Here is a 26,054-nt window from a genome sequence, read left to right on the forward strand (position 1 = left end):
CTGCCACACCCCTCAGTGCTGTCTGCCTGTCTGTTCACGCTCCCCTCAGTGCTGTCTGACTGTCTGCATAAAATCCCTTCAGTGCTGTCTGCCTGCCTGCTCACACTTCCCTTGGTGCTGTCTGTCTGTCTGCTCACGTTCCCTCTGTGCAGTCTGTCTGTCTGTTCTCACTCCCCTCAGTGCAGTCTGTCTCTCTGCTCACATTCCCATCAGTGCTGTCTGCCTGTCTGCTTACAATCCCCTCAGTGCTGTCTGTCTGTCTGCTCACACTCCCCTCAGCACTGCCTGACTGCTCACACTCCCCTCAGTGCAGCCTGTCTGTCTGCTCACACTCCCCTCCGTACAGATTGTCTCTCTGCTCATACGCCTCTCAGTGCCGTCTGCTCACACTCCCCTCAGTGCTGGCTGGCTTCTGCTCACGCTCCCCTCAGTACTGTCTGTCTTTCTGCTCACACTACCTTCAGCGTGTCAGTCTGCTCACATCCCTTTCAGTGCTGGCTGGCTTTCTGCTCACACTCCCCTCAGTGCTGGCTGTCTGATTGCTCACACTCCGCTCAGTGCTTCAGTCTGTCTGCTCACACTCCTCTCAGTGCTGTCTGTCTGTCTACTCCCACAGCACTCAGTGCTGTTTGCCTGTCTGCTCACACTCCCTTCAGGGCTGTCTGTCTATCAGTCTGTTCACGCTCCCCTCAGTGCTGTCTGACTGTCCACATAAAATCCCTTCAGTGCTGTCTGTCTGTCTGCTCACACACTCCTCGGCGCTGCCTTTCTGTCTGCTCACACTCCCCTTGGTGCTGTCTGTCTGTCTGCTCATGTTCCCTCTGTGCAGTTTGTCTGTCTGTTCTCACTCTCCTCAGTGCTGTCTGTCTGTCTGCTCACACTCTCCTTAGTGCTGTCTGTCGGTCTGCTGCCACACCCCTCAGTGCTGTCTGCCTGTCTGTTCACGCTCCCCTCAGTGCTGTCTGACTGTCTGCATAAAATCCCTTCAGTGCTGTCTGCCTGCCTGCTCACACTTCCCTTGGTGCTGTCTGTCTGTCTGCTCACGTTCCCTCTGTGCAGTCTGTCTGTCTGTTCTCACTCCCCTCAGTGCAGTCTGTCTCTCTGCTCACATTCCCATCAGTGCTGTCTGCCTGTCTGCTTACAATCCCCTCAGTGCTGTCTGTCTGTCTGCTCACACTCCCCTCAGCATTGCCTGTCTGCTCACACTCCCCTCAGTGGAGCCTGTCTCACTGCTCACACTCCACTCAGTACTGTCTGTCTGTCTGCTCACACTTCGCTCACCGCTGTCTGTCTGGCTGCTCACACTCCCCTCAGTGATGTCTGCCTGTCTCCTTTTAAACCCCTCAGTGCTGTCTGTCTGTCTGCTCACACTCCCCTCAGCGCTGTCTGTCTGCTCACACTCCCCTCAGTGCTGGCTGTCTGTCTGGTCACACTCTCCTCAGTGCGGGCTCTCCGTCTGCTCACACTCCCCTCAGTGCTGTCTGCCTGTCTGCTTTCATTCCCCTCAGTGCTGTCTGTCTGTCTGCTCATACTCCCCTCAGTGCCGTCTGCTCACACTCCCCTCAGTGCTGGCTGGCTTCTGCTCACGCTCCCCTCAGTACTGTCTGTCGTTCTGCTCACACTACCCTCAGCGTGTCAGTCTGCTCACACCCCCTTCAGTGCTGGCTGGCTTTCTGCTCACCATCCCCTCAGTGCTGGCTGCTCACATTCTCCTCGGCGCTGCCTTTCTGTCTGCTCACACTCCCCTTGGTGCTCTGTCTGTCTGCTCACGTTCCCTCTGTGCAGTCTGTATGTCTGTTCTCACTCCCCTCAGTGCTGTCTGCCTGTCTGCTCACACTCCCCTCAGTGCTCTCTGCCTGTCTGCTGACAATCCTCTCAGTGCTGTCTGCCTGTCTGCTCGCAATCCCCTCAGTGCTGGCTGTCTGTCAGCTCACACTCTCCTCAATGCTGGCTGTCTGTCTGCTTACACTCCCTTCAGTACTGTCTGCCTGTCTGCTCAGAATCCCCTCAGTTCTGTCTGTCTGTCTGCTCACACTCCCCTCAGCACTGCCTGACTGCTCACACTCCCCTCAGTGCAGCCTGTCTGTCTGCTCACACTCCCCTCCGTACAGATTGTCTGTCTGCTCACACTCCCCTCAGCGCTGTCTGTCTGTCTGCTCACACTCCCCTCAGTGCTGTCTGCCTGTCTGCTTTCAATCCCCTCAGTGCTGTCTGTCTGTCTGCTCACACTCCCCTCAATGCCGTCTGCTCACCCTCCCCACAGTGCTGGCTGGCTTCTGCTCACGCTCCCCTCAGTACTGTCTGTCTTTCTGCTCACACTACCCTCAGCGTGTCAGTCTGCTCACACCCCCTTCAGTGCTGTCTGTCTACCTGCTCACACTCCCATCAGTGCTGGCAGTGTGATTGCTCACACTCCCCTCAGTGCTTTCTACCTTTCTGCTTACAATCCACTCAGCACTGTCTGTCTGCTCACAGTCCACTCACCGCTGTCTGTCTGTCTGCTCCCAGTCCCCTCGCCGCTGTTTGTCTGCCTGCTCACACATCACTTCGGGCTGTCTGTGTGTCTGCTCATGCTCTCCTCAGTGCACTCTTTCTGTCTGCTCAAACTCTACTCAGTGCTGTCTGTCAGCTCACACTCCCGTCAGTGCTGTCTGTCTGTCTGTCTGTTCACGCTCCCCTCAGTGCTGTCTGTCTGTCTGCTCACACTCCCCTCAGTGCGGTCTGTCTGTCTGTCTGTTCACGCTCCCCTCAGTGCTGTCTGTCTGTCTGCTCATACTCCCCTCCGTGCGGTCTGTCTGGCTGCTCACACTCACCTCAATGCTGTCTGTCTGTCTGCTCCCACTCCCCTCAGTGCTGTTTGCCTGTCTGCTCACACTCCCCTCAGTGCTGTCTGTCTGTCCGTCTGTTCACACTCCCCTCAGTGCTGTCTGACTGTCCACATAAAATCCCTTCAGTGCTGTCTGTCGGTCTGCTCACACTCTCCTTAGTGCTGTCTGTCTGTCTGCTCCCCCTCCCCTCAGTTCTGTCTGCCTATCTGTTCACACTCACCTCAATGCAATCTGTCTCTCTGCTCACATTCCCCTCAGTGCTGGCTGGCTTCTGCTCACTCTCCCCTCAGTACAGTCTGTCTTTCTGCTCACACTACCCTCAGCGTGTCTGTCTGCTCACAATCCCTTCAGTGCTGGCTGGCTTTCTGCTCACACTCCCCTCAGTGCTGTCTGTCTATCTGCTCACACTCCCCTCATTGCTGGCTGTCTGTCTGCTCACACTGTCCTCAGTGCTGGCTGTCTGCCTGCTCACACTCCCCTCAGTGCTTTCTACCTTTCTGCTTACAATCCACTCAGCACTGTCTGTCTGCTCACACTGCACCCAACGCTGTCTGCTCCCACTCCCCTCGCCGCTGTCTGTCTGCCTGCTCACACATCGCTTGGGGCTGTCTGTGTGTCTGCTCATGTTCTCGTCAGTGCAATCTGTCTGTCTGCTCACACTCTACTCAGTGCTGTCTGTTTGTTTGCTCACACTTCCCTCAGTGCTGTCTGCTCACACTCCCCACACTGCTGTCTGCTGTCTGTCTGTCTGTTCACGCTCCCCTCAGTGCTGACTGTCTGTATAGAATCCCTTCAGTGCTGTCTGTCTATCTGCTCACACTCCCCTCAGTGCTGTCTGTCTGTCTGCTCACGCTCCCCTCAGTGTGGTCTGTCTGCTCACGCTCACCTCAGTGTGGTCTGTCTGTCTGCTCACACTCCCCTCAGTGCTGTCTGTCTGTCCACATAAAGTGCCTTCAGTGCTATCTGTCTGTCTGCTCACACTCCCCTCAGTGCTGTCTGCCTGTCTGCTTACAATCCCCTCAGTGCTGTCTGCCTGTCTGCTCACAATCCCCTCAGTGCTGTCTGTCTTTCTGCTCACACTCCCCTCAGCGCTGTCTGTCTGCTCACACTCCCCTCAGTGCTGGCTGTCTGTGTGTTCACACTCTGCTCAGTGCTGGCTGTCTGTCTGCTTACACTCCCCTCAGTGCTGTCTGCCTGTCTGCTCACACTCCCCTCAGTGCTGTCTGTCTGTCCGTCTGTTCACATTCCTCTCAGTGCTGTCTGACTGTCCACATAAAATCCCTTCAGTGCTGTCTGTCTGTCTGCTCACATTCTCCTCGGCGCTGCCTTTCTGTCTGCTCACACTCCCCTTGGTGCTCTGTCTGTCTGCTCACGTTCCCTCTGTGCAGTCTGTCTGTCTGTTCTCACTCCCCTCAGTGCTGTCTGTCTGTCTGCTCACACTCCCCTCAGTGCTGTCTGCCTGTCTGCTCACACTTCCCTCAGTGCTGTCTGCCTCTCTGCTTACAATCCCCTCAGTGCTGTCTGCCTGTCTGCTCACACTCCCCTGAGCGCTGTCTGTCTGTCTGCTCACACTCCCCTCAGTGCCGTCTGCTCACCCTCCCCACAGTGCTGGCTGGGTTCTGCTCACGCTCCCCTCAGTACTGTCTGTCTTTCTGCTCACACTACCCTCGGCGTGTCAGTCTGCTCACACCCCCTTCAGTGCTGTCTGTCTATCTGCTCACACTCCCCTCAGTGCTGGCTGTCTGATTGCTCACACTCCCCTCAGCGCTTCGGTCTGTCTGCTCACACTCCTCTCAGTGCTGTCTGCATGTCTGCTTCCAATCCCCTCTGTGCAGTCTGTCTGTCTGTTCTCACTCCCCTCAGTGCTGTCTGCTGTCTACTCACACTCTCCTTAGTGCTGTCTGTCTGTCTGCTCCCACTCCCCTCAGTTCTGTCTGCATGTCTGTTCACGCTCCCCTCAGTGCTGTCTGACTGTCTGCCTAAAATCCCTTCAGTGCTGTCTGTCTGTCTGCTCACACTTCCCTCAGCATTGGCTGTCTGCTCACACTCCCTTCAGTGCTGGCTGGCTTTCTGCTCACAGTCCCCTCAGTGCTGTCTGTCTATCTGCTCACACTCCCCTCAGTGCTGGCTGTCAGATTGCTCACACTCCCCTCAGCGCTTCGGTCTGTCTTCTCACACTCCTCTCAGCACTGTCTGCCTGCCTGCTCACACTCCCCTCAGTGCTTTCTACCTTTCTGCTTACAATCCACTCAGCACTGTCTGTCTGCTCACAGTCCACTCACCGCTCTCTGTCTCTCTGCTCCCAGTCCCCTCGCCGCTGTCTGTCTGCCTGCTCACACATCGCTTGGGGCTGTCTGTGTGTCTGCTCATGCTCTCCTCAGTGCAGTCTTTCTGTCTGCTCAAACTCTACTCAGTGCTGTCTGTCTGCTCACACTCCCCTCAGTGCTGTCTGTCTGTCTGTCTGTTCACGCTCCCCTCAGTGCTGTCTGTCTGTCTGCTCATACTCCCCTCCGTGTGGTCTGTCTGTCTGCTCACACTCACCTCAGTGCTGTCTGTCTGTCTGCTCCCACTCCCCTCAGTGCTGTTTGCCTGTCTGCTCCCACTCCCCTCAGTGCTGTCTGTCTGTCCGTCTGTTCACACTCCCCTCAGTGCTGTCTGACTGTCCACATAAAATCCCTTCAGTGCTGTCTGTCTGTCTGCTCACATTCTCCTCGGCGCTGCCTTTCTGTCTGCTCACACTCCCCTTGGTGCTCTGTCTGTCTGCTCACGTTCCCTCTGTGCAGTCTGTATGTCTGTTCTCACTCCCCTCAGTGCTGTCTGCCTGTCTGCTCACACTCCCCTCAGTGCTCTCTGCCTGTCTGCTCACAATCCCCTCAGTGCTGGCTGTCTGTCAGCTCACACTCTCCTCAATGCTGGTTGTCTGTCTGCTTACATTCCCTTCAGTACTGTCTGCCTGTCTCCTCAGAATCCCCTCAGTGCTGTCTGTCTGTCTGCTCACACTCCCCTCAGCACTGCCTGACTGCTCACACTCCCCTCAGTGCAGCCTGTCTGTCTGCTCACACTCCCATCATTACAGATTGTCTGTCTGCTCACACTCCCCTCAGCGCTGTCTGTCTGTCTGCTCACACTCCCCTCAGTGCTGTCTGCCTGTCTGCTTTCAATCCCCTCAGTGCTGTCTGTCTGTCTGCTCACACTCCCCTCCATGCCGTCTGCTCACTCTCCCCACAGTGCTGGCTGGCTTCTGCTCACGCTCCCCTCAGTACTGTCTGTCTTTCTGCTCACACTACCCTCAGCGTGTCAGTCTGCTCACACCCCCTTCAGTGCTGTCTGTCTATCTGCTCACACTCCCATCAGTGCTGGCTGTGTGATTGCTCACACTCCCCTCAGTGCTTTCTACCTTTCTGCTTACAATCCACTCAGCACTGTCTGTCTGCTCCCAGTCCCCTCGCCGTTGTTTGTCTGCCTGCTCACACATCGCTTGGGGCTGTCTGTGAGTCTGCTCATGCTCGCCTCAGTGCAGTCTTTCTGTCTGCTCAAACTCTACTCAGTGCTGTCTGTCAGCTCACACTCCCCTCAGTGCTGTATGTCTGTCTGTCTGTTCACGCTCCCCTCAGTGCTGTCTGTCTGTCTGCTCACACTCCCCTCAGTGCGGTCGGTCTGTCTGTCTGCTCACAATCACCTCAGTGCTGTCTGTCTGTCTGCTCCCACTCCCCTCAGTGCTGTTTGCCTGTCCGTCTGTTCACACTCCCCTCAGTGCTGTCTGACTGTCCACATAAAATCCCTTCAGTGCTGTCTGTCGGTGTGCTCACACTCTCCTTAGTGCTGTCTGTCTGTCTGCTCCCCCTCCCCTCAGTTCTGTCTGCCTATCTGTTCATACTCACCTCAGTGCTATCTGTCTCTCTGCTCACATTCCCCTCAGTGCTGGCTGGCTTCGGCTCACTCTCCCCTCAGTACAGTCTGTCTTTCTGCTCACACTACCCTCAGCGTGTCTGTCTGCTCACAATCCCTTCAGTGCTGGCTGGCTTTCTGCTCACACTCCCCTCAGCGCTGTCTGTCTATCTGCTCACACTCCCCTCAGTGCTGGCTGTCTGTCTGCTCACACTGTCCTCAGTGCTGGCTGTCTGCCTGCTCACACTCCCCTCAGTGCTTTCTACCTTTCTGCTTACAATCCACTCAGCACTGTCTGTCTGCTCACAGTGCACCCACCGCTGTCTGCTCCCACTCCCCTCGCCGCTGTCTGTCTACCTGCTCACACATCGCTTGGGGCTGTCTGTGTGTCTGCTCAGGTTCTCGTCAGTGCAATCTGTCTGTCTGCTCACACTCTACTCAGTGCTGTCTGTTTGTCTGATCACACTCCCCTCAGTGCTGTCTGTCTGTATAGAATCCCTTCAGTGCTGTCTGTATATCTGCTCACACTCCCCTCAGTGCTGTCTGTCTGTCTGCTCACGCTCCCCTCAGTGTGGTCTGTCTGCTCACGCTCCCCTCAGTGTGGTCTGTCTGTCTGCTCACACTCCCCTCAGTGCTGGCTGTCTGTGTGTTCACACTCTGCTCAGTGCTGGCTGTCTGTCTGCTTACACTCCCCTCAGTGCTGTCTGCCTGTCTGCTCACACTCCCCTCAGTGCTGTCTGTCTGTCCGTCTGTTCACATTCCTCTCAGTGCTGTCTGACTGTCCACATAAAATCCCTTCAGTGCTGTCTGTCTGTCTGCTCACATTCTCCTCGGCGCTGCCTTTCTGTCTGCTCACACTCCCCTTGGTGCTCTGTCTGTCTGCTCACGTTCCCTCTGTGCAATCTGTCTGTCTATTCTCACTCCCCTCAGTGCTGTCTGTCTGTCTGCTCACACTCCCCTCAGTGCTGTCTGCCTGTCTGCTCACACTTCCCTCAGTGCTGTCTGCCTCTCTGTTTACAATCCCCTCAGTGCTGTCTGCCTGTCTGCTCACACTCCCCTCAGCGCTGTCTGTCTGTCTGCTCACACTCCCCTCAGTGCCGTCTGCTCACCCTCCCCACAGTGCTGGCTGGCTTCTGCTCACGCTCCCCTCAGTACTGTCTGTCTCTCTGCTCACACTACCCTCAGCGTGTCAGTCTGCTCACACCCCCTTCAGTGCTGTATGTCTATCTGCTCACACTCCCCTCAGTGCTGGCTGTCTGATTGCTCACACTCCCCTCAGCGCTTCGGTCTGTCTGCTAACACTCCTCTCAGTGCTGTCTGCATGTCTGCTTCCAATCCCCTCTGTGCAGTCTGTCTGTCTGTTCTCACTCCCCTCAGTGCTGTCTGTCTGTCTGCTCACACTCTCCTTAGTGCTGTCTGTCTGTCTGCTCCCACTCCCCTCAGTGCTGTCTGCCTGTCTGTTCTCACTCCCCTCAGTGCTGTCTGTCTGTCTGCTCACACTCTCCTTAGTGCTGTCTGTCTGTCTGCTCCCACTCCCCTCAGTGCTGTCTGCCTGTCTGTTCACGATGTCGTCAGTATGTCTCACTGCCTGCTCACACTCCCCTTGGTGCTGTCTGTCTGTCTGCTCACGTTCCCTCTGTGCAGTCTGTCTGTTTGTTCTCACTCCCCTCAGTTCTGACTGTCTCTCTGCTCACATTCCCATCAGTGCTGTCTGCCTGTCTGCTCACAATCCTCTCAGTGCTGTCTGCCTGTCTGCTCACAATCCCCTCAGTGCTGTCTGTCTGTCTGCTCACACTCCCCTCAGCATTGCCTGTCTGCTCACACTCCCCTCAGTGCAGCCTGTCTTTCTGCTCACGCTCCCCTCAGTGTGGTCTGTCTGCTCACACACCCATCACCGCTGTCTTTCTGTCTGCTCACACTCTCCTCAGTGCTGTCTGCCTGTCTGCTTTCAATCGCCTCAGTGCTGTCTGTCTTTCTGCTCACACTCCCCTCAGCGCTGTCTGTCTGCTTACACTCCCCTCAGTGCTGTCTGCCTGTCTGCTCACACTCCCCTTTGTACTGTCTCTCTGTCCATCTGTTCAAGCTCCCCTCGGTGCTGTCTGACTGTCTGCATAAAATTCCTTCAGTGCTGTCTGTCTGTCTGTTCCCACTCACCTCAGTGCTGTCTGCCTGTCTGCGCACATTCCCTTCAGTGCTATCTCTCTCCGTCTGTTCACGCTCCCCTCAGTGCTGTGTGACTGATCACACTCACCTCAGTGCTGTCTGTCTCTCTGCTCACACTCCTCTCAGTGCTGTCTGCCTGTCTGCATAAAATCCCTTCAGTGCTGTCTGTCTGTCTGCTCACATTCCCCTCAGTGCTGTGTGTCTGATCACACTCACCTCAGTGCTGTCTGTCTCTCTGCTCACACTCCTCTCAGTGCTGTCTGCCTGTCTGCTTACAATCCCTTCAGTGCTGTCTGCCTGTCTGTTCACAATCCCCTCAGTGCTGTCTGTCTGTCTGCTCACACTCCCCTCCGTGCTGGCTGGCTTCTGCTCACGCTCCCCTCAGTACTGTCTGTCTTTCTGCTCACACTACCCTCAGCATGTCAGTCTGCTCACATCCCCTTCAGTGCTGGCTGGCATTCTGCTCACACTCCCCTCAGTGCTGGCTGTCTGATTGCTCACACTCCCCTCAGCGCTTCGGTCTGTCTGCTCACACTCCTCTCAGTACTGTCTGTCTGTCTACTCCCACAGCACTCAGTGCTGTTTGCCTGTCTGCTCACACTCCCTTCAGGGCTGTCTGTCTATCCGTCTGTTCACGCACCCCTCAGTGCTGTCTGACTGTCCACATAAAATCCCTTCAGTGCTGTCTGTCTGTCTGCTCACACTCTCCTCGGCGCTGCCTTTCTGTCTGCTCACACTCCCCTTGGTGCTGTCTGTCTGTCTGCTCATGTTCCCTCTGTGCAGTCTGTCTGTCTATTCTCACTCCCCTCAGTGCTGTATGTCTGTCTGCTCACACACTCGTTAGTGCTGTCTGTCCATCTGCTGCCCCACCCCTCAGTCCTGTCTGCCTGTCTGTTCACGCTCCCCTCAGTGATGTCTGACTGTCTGCATAAAATCCCTTCAGTGCTGTCTGTCTGCCTGCTCATACTTCCCTTGGTGCTGTCTGTCTGTCTGTCTGTCTGCTCATGTTCCCTCTGTGCAGACTGTCTGTCAGTTCTCGCTCCCCTCAGTGCTGTCTGTCTCTCTGCTCACATTCCCATCAGTGCTGTCTGACTGTCTGCTCACAATCCATTCAGTGCTGTCTGTCTGTCTGCTCACACTCCCCTCAGCATTGGCTATCTGCTCACACTCCCCTCAGTGCAGCCTGTCTCTCTGCTCACACTCCACTCAGTACTGTCTGTCTGTCAGCTCACACTACCCTCACCGCTGTCTGTCTGCCTGCACACACTCCCCACAGTGCTGGCTGGCTTCTGCTCACGCTCCCCTCAGTACTGTCTGTCGTTCTGCTCACACTACCCTCAGCGTGTCAGTCTGCTCACACCCCCTTCAGTGCTGGCTGGCTTTCTGCTCACACTCCCCTCAGTGCTGTCTGTCTATCTGCTCACACTCCCCTCAGTGCTGGCTCTCTGATTGCTCACACTCCCCTCAGCGCTTCGGTCTGTCTTCTCACAATCCTCTCAGCACTGTCTGTCTGCCTGCTCACACTCCCCTCAGTGCTTTCTACCTTTCTGCTTACAATCCACTCAGCACTGTCTGTCTGCTCACAGTCCATTCACGCGCTGTCTGTCTCTCTGCTCCCAGTCCCCTCGCCGCTGTCTGTCTGCCTGCTCACACATCGCTTGGGGCTGTCTGTGTGTCTGCTCATGCTCTCCTCAGTGCAGTCTTTCTGTCTGCTAAAACTCTACTCAGTGCTGTCTGTCTGCTCACACTCCCCTCAGTGCTGTCTGTCTGTCTGTCTGTTCACGCTCCCCTCAGTGCTGTCTGTCTGTCTGCTCACACTCCCCTCAGTGCGGTCTGTCTGTCTGTCTGTTCACGCTCCCCTCAGTGCTGTCTGTCTGTCTGCACATACTCCCCTCCGTGCGGTCTGTCTGTCTGCTCACACTCATCTCATTGCTGTCTGTCTTTCTGCTCCCACACTTCTCAGTGCTGTTTGCCTGTCTGCTCACACTCCCCTCAGTGCTGTCTGTCTGTCCGTCTGTTCAGACTCCCCTCAGTGCTGTCTGACTGTCCACATAAAATCCCTTCAGTGCTGTCTGTCTGTCTGCTCACATTCTCCTCGGCGCTGCCTTTCTGTCTGCTCACACTCCCCTTGGTGCTCTGTCTGTCTGCTCACGTTCCCTCTGTGCAGTCTGTATGTCTGTTCTCACTCCCCTCAGTGCTGTCTGCCTGTCTGCTCACACTCCCCTCAGTGCTCTCTGCCTGTCTGCTGACGATCCTCTCAGGGCTGTCTGCCTGTCTGCTCACAATCCCCTCAGTGCTGGCTGTCTGTCAGCTCACACTCTCCTCAATGCTGGCTGTCTGTCTGCTTACACGCCCTTCAGTACTGTCTGCCTGTCTGCTCAGAATCCCCTCAGTGCTGTCTGTCTGTCTGCTCACACTCCCCTCAGCACTGCCTGACTGCTCACACTCCCCTCAGTGCAGCCTGTCTGTCTGCTCACACTCCCCTCAGTACAGATTGTCTGTCTGCTCACACTCCCCTCAGCGCTGTCTGTCTGTCTGCTCACACTCCCCTCAGTGCTGTCTGCCTGTCTGCTTTCAATCCCCTCAGTGCTGTCTGTCTGTCTGCTCACACTCCCCTCAGTGCCGTCTGCTCACCCTCCCCACAGTGCTGGCTGGCTTCTGCTCACGCTCCCCTCAGTACTGTCTGTCTTTCTGCTCACACTACCCTCAGCGTGTCTGTCTGCTCACAATCCCTTCAGTGCTGGCTGGCTTTCTGTTCACACTCCCCTCAGTGCTGTCTGTCTTTCTGCTCACACTCCTCTCAGTGCTGGCTGTCTGTCTGCTCACACTGTCCTCAGTGCTGGCTGTCTGCCTGCTCACACTCCCCTCAGTGCTTTCTACCTTTCTGCTTACAATCCACTCAGCACTGTCTGTCTGCTCACAGTGCACCCACCGCTATCTGCTCCCACTCCCCTCGCCGCTGTCTGTCTGCCTGCTCACACATCCCTTGGGGCTGTCCGTGTGTCTGCTCATGTTCTCGTCAGTGCAATCTGTCTGTCTGCTGACACTCTACTCAGTGCTGTCTGTTTGTCTGCTCACACTTCCCTCAGTGCTGTCTGCTCACACTCCCCACACTGCTGTCTGCTGCCTGTCTGTCTGTTCACGCTCCCCTCAGTGCTGACTGTCTGTATAGAATCCCTTCAGTGCTGTCTGTCTATCTGCTCACACTCCCCTCAGTGCTGTCTGTCTGTCTGCTCACGCTCCCCTCAGTGTGGTCTGTCTGCTCACGCTCCCCTCAGTGTGGTCTGTCTGTCTGCTCACACTCCCCTCAGTGCTGTCTGTCTGTCCACATAAAGTGCCTTCAGTGCTATCTGTCTGTCTGCTCACACTCCCCTCAGTGCTGTCTGCCTGTCTGCTTACAATCCCCTCAGTGCTGTCTGCCTGTCTGCTCACAATCCCCTCAGTGCTGTCTGTCTTTCTGCTCACACTCCCCTCAGCGCTGTCTGTCTGCTCACACTCCCCTCAGTGCTGGCTGTCTGTGTGTTCACACTCTGCTCAGTGCTGGCTGTCTGTCTGCTCACACTCCCCTCAGTGCTGTCTGTCTGTCCGTCTGTTCACATTCCTCTCAGTGCTGTCTGACTGTCCACATAAAATCCCTTCAGTGCTGTCTGTCTGTCTGCTCACATTCTCCTCGGCGCTGCCTTTCTGTCTGCTCACACTCCCCTTGGTGCTCTGTCTGTCTGCTCACGTTCCCACTGTGCAGTCTGTCTGTCTGTTCTCACTCCCCTCAGTGCTGTCTGTCTGTCTGCTCACACTCCCCTCAGTGCTGTCTGCCTGTCTGCTCACACTTCCCTCAGTGCTCTCTGCCTGTCTGCTTACAATCCCCTCAGTGCTGTCTGCCTGTCTGCTCACACTCCCCTCGGCGCTGTCTGTCTGTCTGCTCACACTCCCCTCAGTGCCGTCTGCTCACCCTCCCCACAGTGCTGGCTGGCTTCTGCTCATGCTCCCCTCAGTACTGTCTGTCTTTCTGCTCACACTACCCTCAGCGTGTCAGTCTGCTCACACCCCCTTCAGTGCTGTCTGTCTATCTGCTCATACTCCCCTCAGTGCTGGCTGTCTGATTGCTCACACTCCCCTCAGCGCTTCGGTCTGTCTGCTCACACTCCTCTCAGTGCTGTCTGCATGTCTGCTTCCAATCCCCTCTGTGCAGTCTGTCTGTCTGTTCTCACTCCCCTCAGTGCTGTCTGTCTGTCTGCTCACACTCTCCTTAGTGCTGTCTGTCTGTCTGCTCCCACTCCCCTCAGTGCTGTCTGCCTGTCTGTTCTCACTCTCCTCAGTGCTGTCTGTCTGTCTGCTCACACTCTCCTTAGTGCTGTCTGTCTCTCTGCTCCCACTCCCCTCAGTGCTGTCTGCCTGTCTGTTCACGATGCCGTCAGTGCTGTCTGACTGCCTGCTCACACTCCCCTTGGTGCTGTCTGTCTGTCTGCTCACGTTCACTCTGTGCAGTCTGTCTGTCTGTTCTCACTCCCCTCAGTTCTGACTGTCTCTCTGCTCACATTCCCATCAGTGCTGTCTGCCTGTCTGCTCACAATCGTCTCAGTGCTGTCTGCCTGTCTGCTCACAAACCCCTCAGTGCTGTCTGTCTGTCTGCTCACACTCCCCTCAGCATTGTCTGTCTGCTCACACTCCCCTCAGTGCAGCCTGTCTTTCTGCTCACACTCCACTCAGTACTGTCTGTCTGTCTGCTCACACACCGCTCACCGCTGTCTGTCTGTCTGCTCACACTCTCCTCAGTGCTGTCTGCCTGTCTGCTTTCAATCGCCTCAGTGCTGTCTGTCTTTCTGCTCACACTCCCCTCAGCGCTGTCTGTCTGCTTACGCTTCCCTCAGTGCTGTCTGCCTGTCTGCTCACACTCCCCTTTGTACTGTCTCTCTGTCCGTCTGTTCAAGCTCCCCTCGGTGCTGTCTGACTGTCTGCATAAAATCCCTTCAGTGCTGTCTGTCTGTCTGTTCCCACTCCCCTCAGTGCTGTCTGCCTATCTGCGCACACTCCCTTCAGTGCTGTCTCTCTCCGTCTGTTCACGCTCCCCTCAGCGCTCTGTGACTGTCTGCATAAAATCCCTTCAGTGCTGTCTGTCTGTCTGCTCACACTCCCCTCAGTGCTGTGTGTCTGATCACACTCACCTCAGTGCTGTCTGTCTCTCTGCTCACACTCCTCTCAGTGCTGTCCGCCTGTCTGCTTACAATCCCTTCAGTGCTGTCTGCCTGTCTGTTCCCAATCGCCTCAGTGCTGTCTGTCTGTCTGCTCACACTCCCCTCAGTGCCGTCTGCTCACACTCCCCTCAGTGCTGCCTGGCTTCTGCTCACGCTCCCCTCAGTACTGTCTTTCTGTCTGCTCACACTCTCCTTAGTGCTGTCTGTCTGTCTGCTCTCACTCCCCTCAGTGCTGTCTGCCTGTCTGTTCTCACTCCCCTCAGTGCTGTCTGTCTGTCTGCTCACACTCTCCTTAGTGCTGTCTGTCTGTCTGCTCCCACTCCCCTCAGTGCTGTCTGCCTGTCTGTTCACGATGCCATCAGTGCTGTCTGACTGCCTGCTCACACTCACCTTGGTGCTGTCTGTCTGTCTGCTCACGTTCCCTCTGTGCAGTCTGTCTGTTTGTTCTCACTCCCCTCAGTTCTGACTGTCTCTCTGCTCACATTCCCATCAGTGCTGTCTGCCTGTCTGCTCACAATCCTCTCAGTGCTGTCTGCCTGTCTGCTCACAATCCCCTCAGTGCTGTCTGTCTGTCTGCTCACACTCCCCTCAGCATTGCCTGTCTGCTCACACTCCCCTCAGTGCAGCCTGTCTTTCTGCTCACACTCCACTCAGTACTGTCTGTCTGTCTGCTCACACACCCCTCACCGCTGTCTGTCTGTCTGCTCACACTCTCCTCAGTGCTGTCTGCCTGTCTGCTTTCAATCGCCTCAGTGCTGTCTGTCTTTCTGCTCACACTCCCCTCAGCGCTGTCTGTCTGCTTACACTCCCCTCAGTGCTGTCTGCCTGTCTACTCACACTCCCCTTTGTACTGTCTCTCTGTCCGTCTGTTCAAGCTCCCCTCGGTGCTGTCTGACTGTCTGCATAAAATCCCTTCAGTGCTGTCTGTCTGTCTGTTCCCACTCCCCTCAGTGCTGTCTGCCTGTCTGCGCACACTCCCTTCAGTGCTGTCTCTCTCCGTCTGTTCACACTCCCCTCAGTGCTGTGTGACTGTCTGCATAAAATCCCTTCAGTGCTGTCTGTCTGTCTGCTCACACTCCCCTCAGTGCTGTGTGTCTGATCACACTCACCTCAGTGCTGTCTGTCTCTCTGCTCACACTCCTCTCAGTGCTGTCTGCCTGTCTGCTTACAATCCCTTCAGTGCTGTCTGCCTGTCTGTTCACAATCCCCTCAGTGCTGTCTGTCTGTCTGCTCACACTCCCCTCAGTGCCGTCTGCTCACACTCCCCTCAGTGCTGCCTGGCTTCTGCTCATGCTCCCCTCAGTACTGTCTGTCTTTCTGCTCACACTACCCTCAGCGTGTCAGTCTGATCACATCCCCTTCAGTGCTGGCTGGCTTTCTGCTCACACTCCCCTCAGTGCTGGCTGTCTGATTGCTCACACTCCCCTCAGCGCTTCGGTCTGTCTGCTCACACTCCTCTCAGTGCTTTCTGTCTGTCTACTCCCACAGCACTCAGTGCTGTTTGCCTGTCTGCTCACACTCCCTTCAGGGCTGTCTGTCTATCCGTCTGTTCACGCTCCCCTCAGTGCTTTCTGACTGTCCACATAAAATCCCTTCAGTGCTGTCTGTATGTCTGCTCACACTCTCCTCGGCGCTGCCTTTCTGTCTGCTCACACTCCCCTTGGTGCTGTCTGTCTGTCTGCTCATGTTCCCTCTGTGCAGTCTGTCTGTCTGTTCTCACTCCCCTCAGTGCTGTATGTCTGTCTGCTCACACACTCCTTAGTGCTGTCTGTCCGTCTGCTGCCACACCCCTCAGTGCTGTCTGCCTGTCTGTTCACGCTCCCCTCAGTGCTGTCTGACTGTCTGCATAAAATCCCTTCAGTGCTGTCTGTCTGCCTGCTCACACTTCCCTTGGTGCTGTCTGTCTGTCTGCTCACGTTGCCTCTGTGCAGTCTGTCTGTCTGTTCTCACTCCCCTCAGTGCTGTCTGTCTCTCTGCTCACATTCCCATCAGTGCTGTCTGCCTGTCTGCGCACAATCCCCTCAGTGCTGTCTGTCTGTCTGCTCACACTCCCCTCAGCATTGGCTGTCTGCTCACACTCCCCTCAGTGCAGCCTGTCTCTATGCTCACACTCCACTCAGTACTGTCTGTCTGTCAGCTCACACTCCCCTCACCGCTGTCTGTCTGACTGCTCACACTCCCCACAGTGCTGGCTGGCTTCTGCTCATGCTCCCCTCAGTACTGTGTGTCGTTCTGATCACACTACCCTCAGCGTGTCAGTCTGCTCACACCCCCTTCAGTGCTGGCTGGCTGTCTGCTCACACTCCCCTCAGTGCTGTCTGTCTATCTGCTCACACTCCCCTCAGTGCTGGCTGTCTGATTGCTCACACTCCCCTCAGCGCTTCGGTCTGTCTTCCCACAATCCTCTCAGCACTGTCTGTCTGCCTGCTCACACTCCCCTCAGTGCTTTCTACCTTTCTGCTTACAATCCACTCAGCACTGTCTGTCTGCTCACAGTCCACTCACCGCTGTCTGTCTCTCTGCTCCCAGTCCCCTCGCCGCTGTCTGTCTGCCTGCTCACACATCTCTTGGGGCTGTCTGTGTGTCTGCTCATGCTCTCCTCAGTGCAGTCTTTCTGTCTGCTCAAACTCTACTCAGTGCTGTCTGTCTGCTCACACTCCCCTCAGTGCTGTCTGTCTGTCTGTCCGTTCACGCTCCCCTCAGTGCTGTCTGTCTGTCTGCTCACACTCCCCTCAGTGCGGTCTGTCTGTCTGTCTGTTCACGCTCCCCTCAGTGCTGTCTGTCTGTCTGCTCCCACTCCCCTCAGTGCTGTCTGCCTGTCTGCTCACACTCCCCTCAGTGCTGTCTCTCACTCCGTCTGTTCACACTCCCCTCAGTGCTGTCTGCCTGTCTGCTTACAATCCCCTCAGTGCTGTCTGCCTGTCTGCTCACAATCCCCTCAGTGCTGTCTGTCTGTCTGCTCACACTCCCCTCAGTGCTGTCTGCCTGTCTGCTGACAATCCCCTCAGTGCTGTCTGCCTGTCTGCTCACAATCCCCTCAGTGCTGTCTGTCTTTCTGCTCACACTCCCCTCAGCGCTGTCTGTCTGCTCACACTCCCCTCAGTGCTGGTTGTCTGTCTGCTCACACTCTCCTCAGTGCTGGCCGTCTGTCTGCTTGCACTCCCCTCAGTGCTATCTGCCTGTCTGCTCACACACCCCTCAGTGCTGGCTGGCTTCTGCTCACGCATCCCTCTGTGCTGTCTGTCTTCCTGCTCACACATCCCTCAGCGCTGTCTGTCTGCTCACACTCCCCTCAGTGCAGCCTGTCTGTCTGCTCACACTCTCCTCAGTACAGACTGTCTGTCTGCTCACACTCCCACCAGGGCTGTCTGTCTGTCTGCTCACACTCCCCTCAGTGCTGGCTGTCTGATTGCTCACACTCCCCTCAGCGCTTCGGTCTGTCTGCTCACACTCCTCTCAGCACTGTCTGTCTGCCTGCTCACACTCCCCTCAGTGCTTTCTACCTTTCTGCTTACAATCCACTCAGCACTGTCTGTCTGCTCACAGTCCACTCACCTCTGTCTGTCTGTCTGCTCACACTCCCCTCGCCGCTGTCTGTCTTCCTACTCACACATCACTTGGGGCTGTCTGTGTGTCTGCTCATGCTCTCCTCAGTGCAGTCTGTCTGTCTGCTCACACTCTACTCAGTGCTGTCTGTTTATCTACTCACACTCCCCTCAGTGCTGTCTGCTCACACTCCCCTCACTGCTGTCTGTCTGTCTACCTGTTCACGCTCCCCTCAGTGCAGTCTGTCTGCTCACACTCCCCTCAGTGCGGTCTGTCTGTCTGCTCCCACTCCCCTCAGTGCTGTTTGCCTGTCTGCTCACACTCCTCTCAGTGCTGTCTGTCTGTCCGTCTGTTCACGCTCCCCTCAGTGCTGTCTGACTGTCCACATAAGTGCCTTCAGTGCTATCTGTCTGTCTGCTCACGCTCCCCTCAGTGCTGTTTGCCTGTCTGCTCACACTCCCTTCAGTGCTGTCTGTCTGTCCGTCTGTTCATGCTCCCTTCAGTGCTGTCTGACTGTCCACATAAAATCCCTTCAGTGCTGTCTGTCTGTCTGCTCACATTCTCCTCGGCGCTGCCTTTCTGTCTGCTCACACTCCCCTCAGTGCTTTCTGCCTGTCTGCTTTCAATCCCCTCAGTGCTGTCTGCTCACGCTCCCCTCAGTGCTGGCTGTCTTTCTGCTCACACTACCCTCAGCGTGTCTGTCTGCTCACAATCCCTTCAGTGCTGTCTGCCTGTCTGCTCACACTCCACTCAGTGCTGTCTCTCTCTCCGTCTGTTCACGCTCCCCTCAGTGCTATCTGACAGTCTGCATAAAATCCCTTCAGTGCTGTCTGTCTGTCTGCTCACACTCCCCTCAGTGCTGTCTGTCTCTCTGCTCACGTTCCCCTCAGTGCTGGCTGGCTTCTGCTCACGCTCCCCTCAGTACTGTCTGTCTTTCTGCTCACACTACCCTCAGCGTTTCTGTCTGTTCACAATCCCTTCAGTGCTGGCTGGCTTTCTGCTCACACTCCCCTCAGTGCTGTCTATCTATATGCTCACACTCCCCTCAGTGCTGGCTGTCTGTCTGCTCACACTGTCCTCAGTGCTGGCTGTCTGCGTGCTCACACTCCCCTCAGTGCTGTCTGCCTGTCTGCTTACAATCTCGTCAGTGCTGTCTGCCTGTCTGCTCACAATCCCCTCATTGCTGTCTGTCTGTATGCTCACACTCCCCTCAGTGCTCTCTGCCTGTCTGCTTACAATCCCCTCAGTGCTGTCTGCCTGTCTGCTCACAATCCCCTCAGTGCTGTCTGTCTTTCTGCTCACACTCCCCTCAGCGCTGTCTGTCTGCTCACACTGCCCTCAGTGCTGGCTATCTGTCTGCTTACACTCCCCTCAGTGCTGTCTGCCTGTCTGCTTTCAATCCCCTCAGTGCTGTCTGTCTGTCTGCTCACACACCCCTCAGTGCTGGCTGGCTTCTGCTCATGCACCCCTCTGTGCTGTCAGTCTTCCTGCTCACACTCCCCTCAGCGCTGTCTGTCTGCTCACACTCCCCTCAGTGCTGGCTGTCTGTCTGCTCACACTCTCCTCAGTACAGACTTTCTGTCTGCTCACACTCCCCTCAGGGCTGTCTGTCTGTCTGCTCACACTCCCCTCAGTGCTGTCTGCCTGTCTGCTTTCAATCCCCTCAGTGCTTTCTGTCTGTCTGCTCACACTCCCCTCAGTGCTGTCTGCTCACACTCCCCTCAGTGCTGTCTGTCTGTCTGCTCCCAATCCCCTCGCCGCTGTCTGTCTGCCTGCTCACACATCGCTTGGGGCTGTCTGTGTGTCTGCTCATGCTCTCCTCAGTGCTGTGTGTTTATCTGCTCACATTGCCCTCAGTGCTGTCGGCTCACACTCCCCTCAGTGCTGTCTGTCTGTCTGTCTGATCACGCTCCCCTCAGTGCAGTCTGTCTTTCTGCCCACACTCCCCTCAGTGAGGTCTGTCTGTCTGCTCCCACTCCCCTCAGTGCTGTTTGCCTGTCTGCTCACACTCCTCTCAGAGCTGTCTGTCTGTCCGTCTGTTCACGCTCCACTCAGTGCTGTCTGAATGTCCACATAAAATCCCATCAGTGCTGTCTTTCTGTCTGATCACATTCCCCTCAGTGCTGTCTGCCTGTCTGCTTACAATCCCCTCAGTGCTGTCTGCCTGTCTGCTCACACTCCCCTCCGTGCTGTCTGCCTGTCTGCTTACAATCCCCTCAGTGCTGTCTGCCTGTCTGCTCACAATCCCCTCAGTGCTGTCTCTCACACCGTCTGTTCACGCTCCCCTCAGTGCTGTCTGACTGTCTGCATAAAATCCCTTCAGTTCTGTCTGTCTGTCTGCTCACACTCCCCTCAGTGCTGTCTGTCTGTCTGCTCACAATCCCCTCAGTGCTGTCTGTCTGTCTGCTCACACTCCCCTCAGTGCTGTCTGCCTGTCTGCTCACAATCCCCTCAGTGCTGTCTGTCTTTCTGCTCACACTCCCCTCAGCGCTGTCTGTCTGCTCACACTCCCCTCAGTGCTGGCTGTTTGTCTGCTCACACACCCCTCAGTGCTGTCTGACTGTCTGCATAAAATCCCTTCAGTGCTGTCTGTCTCCCTGCTCCCACTTCCCTCAGTGCTGTCTGCCTGTCCACATAAAATCCCTTCAGTGTTGTCTGTCTGTCTGCTCATATTCTCCTCGGTGCTGCCTTTCTGTCTGCTCACTCTCCCCTTGATGCTGAATGTCTGTCTGCTCACGTTCCCCTCTGTGCAGTCTGTCTGTCTTGTCACACTCCCCTCCTCGCTGTCTGTCTGCTAACAGCCCGCTCAGCGCTGTCTGTCTGTATGCTCACAATCCACTCGGCGCTGTCTGTCGGTCTGCTCACACTCTCCTTGGTGCTGTCTGTCTGTCTGCTCACACTCCCCTCAGTGCTGTCTGCCTGTCTGCTTACAATCCCCTCAGTGCTGTCTGCCTGTCTGCTCACAATCCCCTCAGAGCTCTCTGTCTTTCTGCTCACACTCCCCTCAGCGCTGTCTGTCTGTCTGTTCACACTCCCCTCAGTGCTGTCTGTCTGTCTGCTCACACTCCCCTCAGTGCGGTCTGTCTGTCTGCTCACACTCAGCTCAGTGCTGTCTGTCTGTCTGCTCCCACTCCCCTCAGTGCTGTTTGCCTGTCTGCTCACACTCCCCACAGTGCTGTCTATCTGTCCGTCTGTTCACACTCCCCTCAGTGCTGTCTGACTGTCCACATAAAATCCCTTCAGTGCTGTCTGTCTGTCTGCTCCCACTCCCCTCAGTGCTGTCTGCCTGTCTGCTTACAATCCCGTCAATGCTGTCTGTCTGTATGCTCAAAATCCCCTCATTGCCGTCTGTCTGTCTGCTCATACTCCCCTCAGAGCTGTCTGCCTGTCTGCTCACAATCCCTTCATTGCTGTCTGTCTTTCTGCTCACACTCCCCGCAGCGCTGTCTGTCTGCTCACACTCCCCTCCGTGCTGGCTGTCTGTCTGCTCACACTCTCCTCAGTGCTGGCCGTCTGTCTGCTTGCACTCCCCTCAGTGCTATCTGCCTGTCTGCTCACACACCCCTCAGTGCTGTCTGCCTGTCTGCTGACAATCCCCTCAGTGCTGTCTGTCTTCCTGCTCACACTCCCCTCAGCGCTGTCTGTCTGCTCACACTCCCCTCAGTGCTGTCTGCCTGTCTGCTGACAATCCCCTCAGTGCTGTCTGTCTTTCTGCTCACACTCCCCTCAGCGCTGCCTGTCTGCTGACAATCCCCTCAGTGCTGTCTGTCTTTCTGCTCACACTAACCTCAGTGCTGTCTGCCTGTCCACATAAAATCCCTTCAGTGTTGTCTGTCTGTCTGCTCATATTCTCCTCGCTGCTGCCTTTCTGTCTGCTCACTCTCCCCTTGATGCTGTCTGTCTGTCTGCTCACGTTCCCCTCTGTGCAGTCTGTCTGTCTTGTCACACTCCCCTCCTCGCTGTCCGTCTGCTAACAGCCCGCTCAGCGCTGTCTGTCTGTATGCTCACAATCCACTCGGCGCTGTCTGTCGGTCTGCTCACACTCTCCTTGGTGCTGTCTGTCTGTCTGCTCACACTCCCCTCAGTGCTGTCTGCCTGTCTGCTTACAATCCCCTCAGTGCTGTCTGCCTGTCTGCTCACAATCCCCTCAGTGCTCTCTGTCTTTCTGCTCACACTCCCCTCAGCGCTGTCTGTCTGTCTGTTCAAGCTCCCCTCAGTGCTGTCTGTCTGTCTGCTCACACGCCCCTCAGTGCGGTCTGTCTGTCTGCTCACACTCAGCTCAGTGCTGTCTGTCTGTCTGCTCCCACTCCCCTCAGTGCTGTTTGCCTGTCTGCTCACGCTCCCCACAGTGCTGTCTATCTGTCTGTCTGTTCACACTCCCCTCAGTGCTGTCTGACTGTCCACATAAAATCCCTTCATTGCTGTCTGTCTGTCTGCTCCCACTCCCCTCAGTGCTGTCTGCCTGTCTGCTTACAATCCCGTCAGTGCTGTCTGTCTGTCTGCTCAAAATCCCCTCATTGCCGTCTGTCTGTCTGCTCATACTCCCCTCAGAGCTGTCTGCCTGTCTGCTCACAATCCCCTCATTGCTGTCTGTCTTTCTGCTCACACTCCCCGCAGCGCTGTCTGTCTGCTCACACTCCCCTCCGTGCTGGTTGTCTGTCTGCTCACACTCTCCTCAGTGCTGGCCGTCTGTCTGCTTGCACTCCCCTCAGTGCTATCTGCCTGTCTGCTCACACACCCCTCAGTGCTGGCTGGCTTCTGCTCACGCACCCCTCTGTGCTGTCTGTCTTCCTGCTCACACATCCCTCAGCGCTGTCTGTCTGCTCACACTCCCCTCAGTGCAGCCTGTCTGTCTGCTCACACTCTCCTCAGTACAGACTGTCTGTCTGCTCACACTCCCACCAGGGCTGTCTGTCTGTCTGCTCACACTCCCTTCAGTGCTGTCTGCCTGTCTGCTTTCAATCCCCTCAGTGCTTTCTGTCTGTCTGCTCACACTCCCCTCAGTGCTGTCTGCTCACACTCCCCTCAGTGCTGGCTGGCTTCTCCTCATGCATCCCTCAGTACTCTCTGTCTTTCTGCTCACACTACCCTCACGGTATCAGTCTGCTCACACCCCCTCCAGTGCTGGCTGGCTTTCTGCTCACACTCCCCTCAGTGCTGTCTGTCTATCTGCTCACACTCCCCTCAGTGCTGGCTGTCTGATTGCTCACACTCCCCTCAGCGCTTCGGTCTGTCTGCTCACACTCCTCTCAGCACTGTCTGTCTGCCTGCTCACACTCCCCTCAGTGCTTTCTACCTTTCTGCTTACAATCCACTCAGCACTGTCTGTCTGCTCACAGTCCACTCACCACTGTCTGTCTGTCTGCTCCCACTCCCCTCGCCGCTGTCTGTCTTCCTACTCACACATCACTTGGGGCTGTCTGTGTGTCTGCTCATGCTCTCCTCAGTGCAATCTGTCTGTCTGCTCACACTCTACTCAGTGCTGTCTGTTTATCTACTCACACTCCCCTCAGTGCTGTCTGCTCACACTCCCCTCACTGCTGTCTGTCTGTCTATCTGTTCACGCTCCCCTCAGTGCAGTCTGTCTGCTCACACTCCCCTCTGTGCGGTCTGTCTGTCTGCTCCCACTCCCCTCAGTGCTGTTTGCCTGTCTGCTCACACTCCTCTCAGTGCTGTCTGTCTGTCCGTCTGTTCACGCTCCCCTCAGTGCTGTCTGACTGTCCACATAAGTGCCTTCAGTTCTATCTGTCTGTCTGCTCACGCTCCCCTCAGTGCTGTTTGCCTGTCTGCTCACACTCCCTTCAGTGCTGTCTGTCTGTCCGTCTGTTCATGCTCCCTTCAGTGCTGTCTGACTGTCCACATAAAATCCCTTCAGTGCTGTCTGTCTGTCTGCTCACATTCTCCTCGGCGCTGCCTTTCTGTCTGCTCACACTCCCCTCAGTGCTTTCTGCCTGTCTGCTTTCAATCCCCTCAGTGCTGTCTGCTCACGCTCCCCTCAGTGCTGGCTGTCTTTCTGCTCACACTACCCTCAGCGTGTCTGTCTGCTCACAATCCCTTCAGTGCGGTCTGTCTGTCTGCTCACACTCCCCCCAGTGCTGTCTCTCTGCTCCCACTCCCCTCAGTGCTGTCTGCCTGTCTGCTCACACTCCACTCAGTGCTGTCTCTCTCTCCGTCTGTTCACGCTCCCCTCAGTGCTATCTGACAGTCTGCATAAAATCCCTTCAGTGCTGTTTGTCTGTCTGCTCACACTCCCCTCAGTGCTGTCTGTCTCTCTGCTCACATTGCCCTCAGTGCTGGCTGGCTTCTGCTCACGCTCCCCTCAGTACTGTCTGTCTTTCTGCTCACACTACCCTCAGCGTTTCTGTCTGTTCACAATCCCTTCAGTGCTGGCTGGCTTTCTGCTCACACTCCCCTCAGTGCTGTCTGTCTATATGCTCACACTCCCCTCAGTGCTGGCTGTCTGTCTGCTCACACTGTCCTCAGTGCTGGCTGTCTGCCTGCTCACACTCCCCTCAGTGCTTTCTACCTTTCTGCTTACAATCCAATCAGCACTGTCTGTCTGCTCACAGTCCACTCACCACTGTCTGTCTGTCTGCTCCCACTCCCCTCGCCGCTGTCTGTCTGCCTGCTCACACATCACTTGGGGCTGTCTGTGTGTCTGCTCATGCTCTCCTCAGTGCAGTCTGTCTGTCTGCTCACACTCTACTCAGTGCTGTCTGTTTATCTGCTCACACTCCCCTCAGTGCTGTCTGCTCACACTACCCTCACTGCTATCTGTCTGTCTGTCTGTTCATGCTCCCCTCAGTGCTGTCTGTCTGTCTGCTCACGCTCCCCTCAGTGCGGTCTGTCTGTCTGCTCACACTCACCTCAGTGCTGTCTGTCTGTCTGCTCCCACTCCCCTCAGTACTGTTTGCCTGTCTGCTCACACTCCCCTTAGTGCTGTCTGTCTGTCCGTCTGTTCACATTCCTCTCAGTGCTGTCTGACTGTCCACATAAAATCCCTTCAGTGCTGTATGTCTGTCTGCTCCCACTCCCCACAGTGCTGTCTGCCTGTCTGCTTACAATCCCGTCAGTGCTGTCTGCCTGTCTGCTCACAATCCCCTCATTGCTGTCTGTCTGTCTGCTCCCACTCCCCTCAGTGCTGTCTGCCTGTCTGCTTACAATCCCCTCAGTGCTGTCTGCCTGTCTGCTCACAATCCCCTCAGTGCTGTCTGTATTTCTGCTCACACTCCCCTCAGCGCTGTCTGTCTGCTCACACTCCCCTCAGTGCTGGCTGTCTGTCTGCTCACACTCTCCTCAGTGCTGGCTATCTGTCTGCATACACTCCCCTCAGTGCTGTCTGCCTGTCTGCTTTCAATCCCCTCAGTGCTGTCTGTCTGTCTGCTCACACTCCACTCAGTGCTGGCTGGCTTCTGCTCATGCACCCCTCTGTGCTGTCTGTCTTCCTGCCCACACTCCCCTCAGCGCTGTCTGTCTGCTCACACTCCCCTCAGTGCTGGCTGTCTGTCAGCTCACACTCCCAGCAGGGCTGTCTGTCTGTCTGCTAACACTCCCCTCAGTGGTGTCTGCCTTTCTGCTTTCAATCCCCTCAGTGCTTTCTGTCTGTCTGCTCACACTCCCCACAGTGCTGTCTGCCTGTCTGCTTTCAATCCCCTCAGTGCTTTCTGTCTGTCTGCTCACACTCCCCTCAGTGCTGTCTGCGCACACTCCCCTCAGTGCTGGCTGGCTTCTGCTCCCGCACCCCTCAGTACTGTCTGTCTTTCTGCTCACACTACTCTCACCGTATCAGTCTGCTCACACCCCCTTCAGTGCAGGCTGGCTTTCTGCTCACACTCCCCTCAATGCTGTCTGTCTATCTGCTCACACTCCCCTCAGTGCTGACTGTCTGTCTGTCTGTTCACACTCCCCTCAGTGCAGTCTGTCTGTCAGCTCACACTCCCCTCAGTGAGGTCTGTCTGTCTGCTCCCACTCCCTTCAGTGCTGTTTGCCTATCTGCTCACACTCCTCTCAGTGCTGTCTGTCTGTCCGTCTGTTCACGCTCCACTCAGTGCTGTCTGAATGTCCACATAAAATCCCTTCAGTGGTGTCTGTCTGTCTGATCACACTGCCCTCAGTGCTGTCTGCCTGTCTGCTTACAATCACCTCAGTGCTGTTTGCCTGTCTGCTCACACTCCCCCCCGTGCTTTCTGTCTGTCTGCTCACACTCCCCTCAGTGCTGTCTGCCTGTCTGCTCACAATCCCCTCAGTGCTGTCTCTCACTCCGTCTGTTCACGCTCCCCTCGGTGCTGTCTGACTGTCTGCATAAAATCCCTTCAGTTCTGTCTGTCTGTCTGCTCACACTCCCCTCAGTGTTGTCTCTCTGTCTGCTCACACTCCCCTCAGTGCTGTCTGCCTGTCTGCTCACACTCCCCTCAGTGCTGTCTCTCACTCCCTCTGT

At 56.0% G+C, this 26,054-nt stretch overlaps 1 protein-coding gene across 1 annotated transcript in view; it reads left to right on the forward strand.

The window, feature by feature from the left end:
- LOC121281472 (serine/threonine-protein kinase 32A-like) overlaps positions 1–26,054 on the forward strand; it is an 892,779-nt gene that overhangs the window by 736,550 nt on the left and 130,175 nt on the right. The window lies entirely within an intron of this gene.

The sequence above is a fragment of the Carcharodon carcharias genome, chromosome 8 (assembly GCF_017639515.1).
Source record: "Carcharodon carcharias isolate sCarCar2 chromosome 8, sCarCar2.pri, whole genome shotgun sequence".
NCBI lineage: Eukaryota > Metazoa > Chordata > Chondrichthyes > Lamniformes > Lamnidae > Carcharodon > Carcharodon carcharias.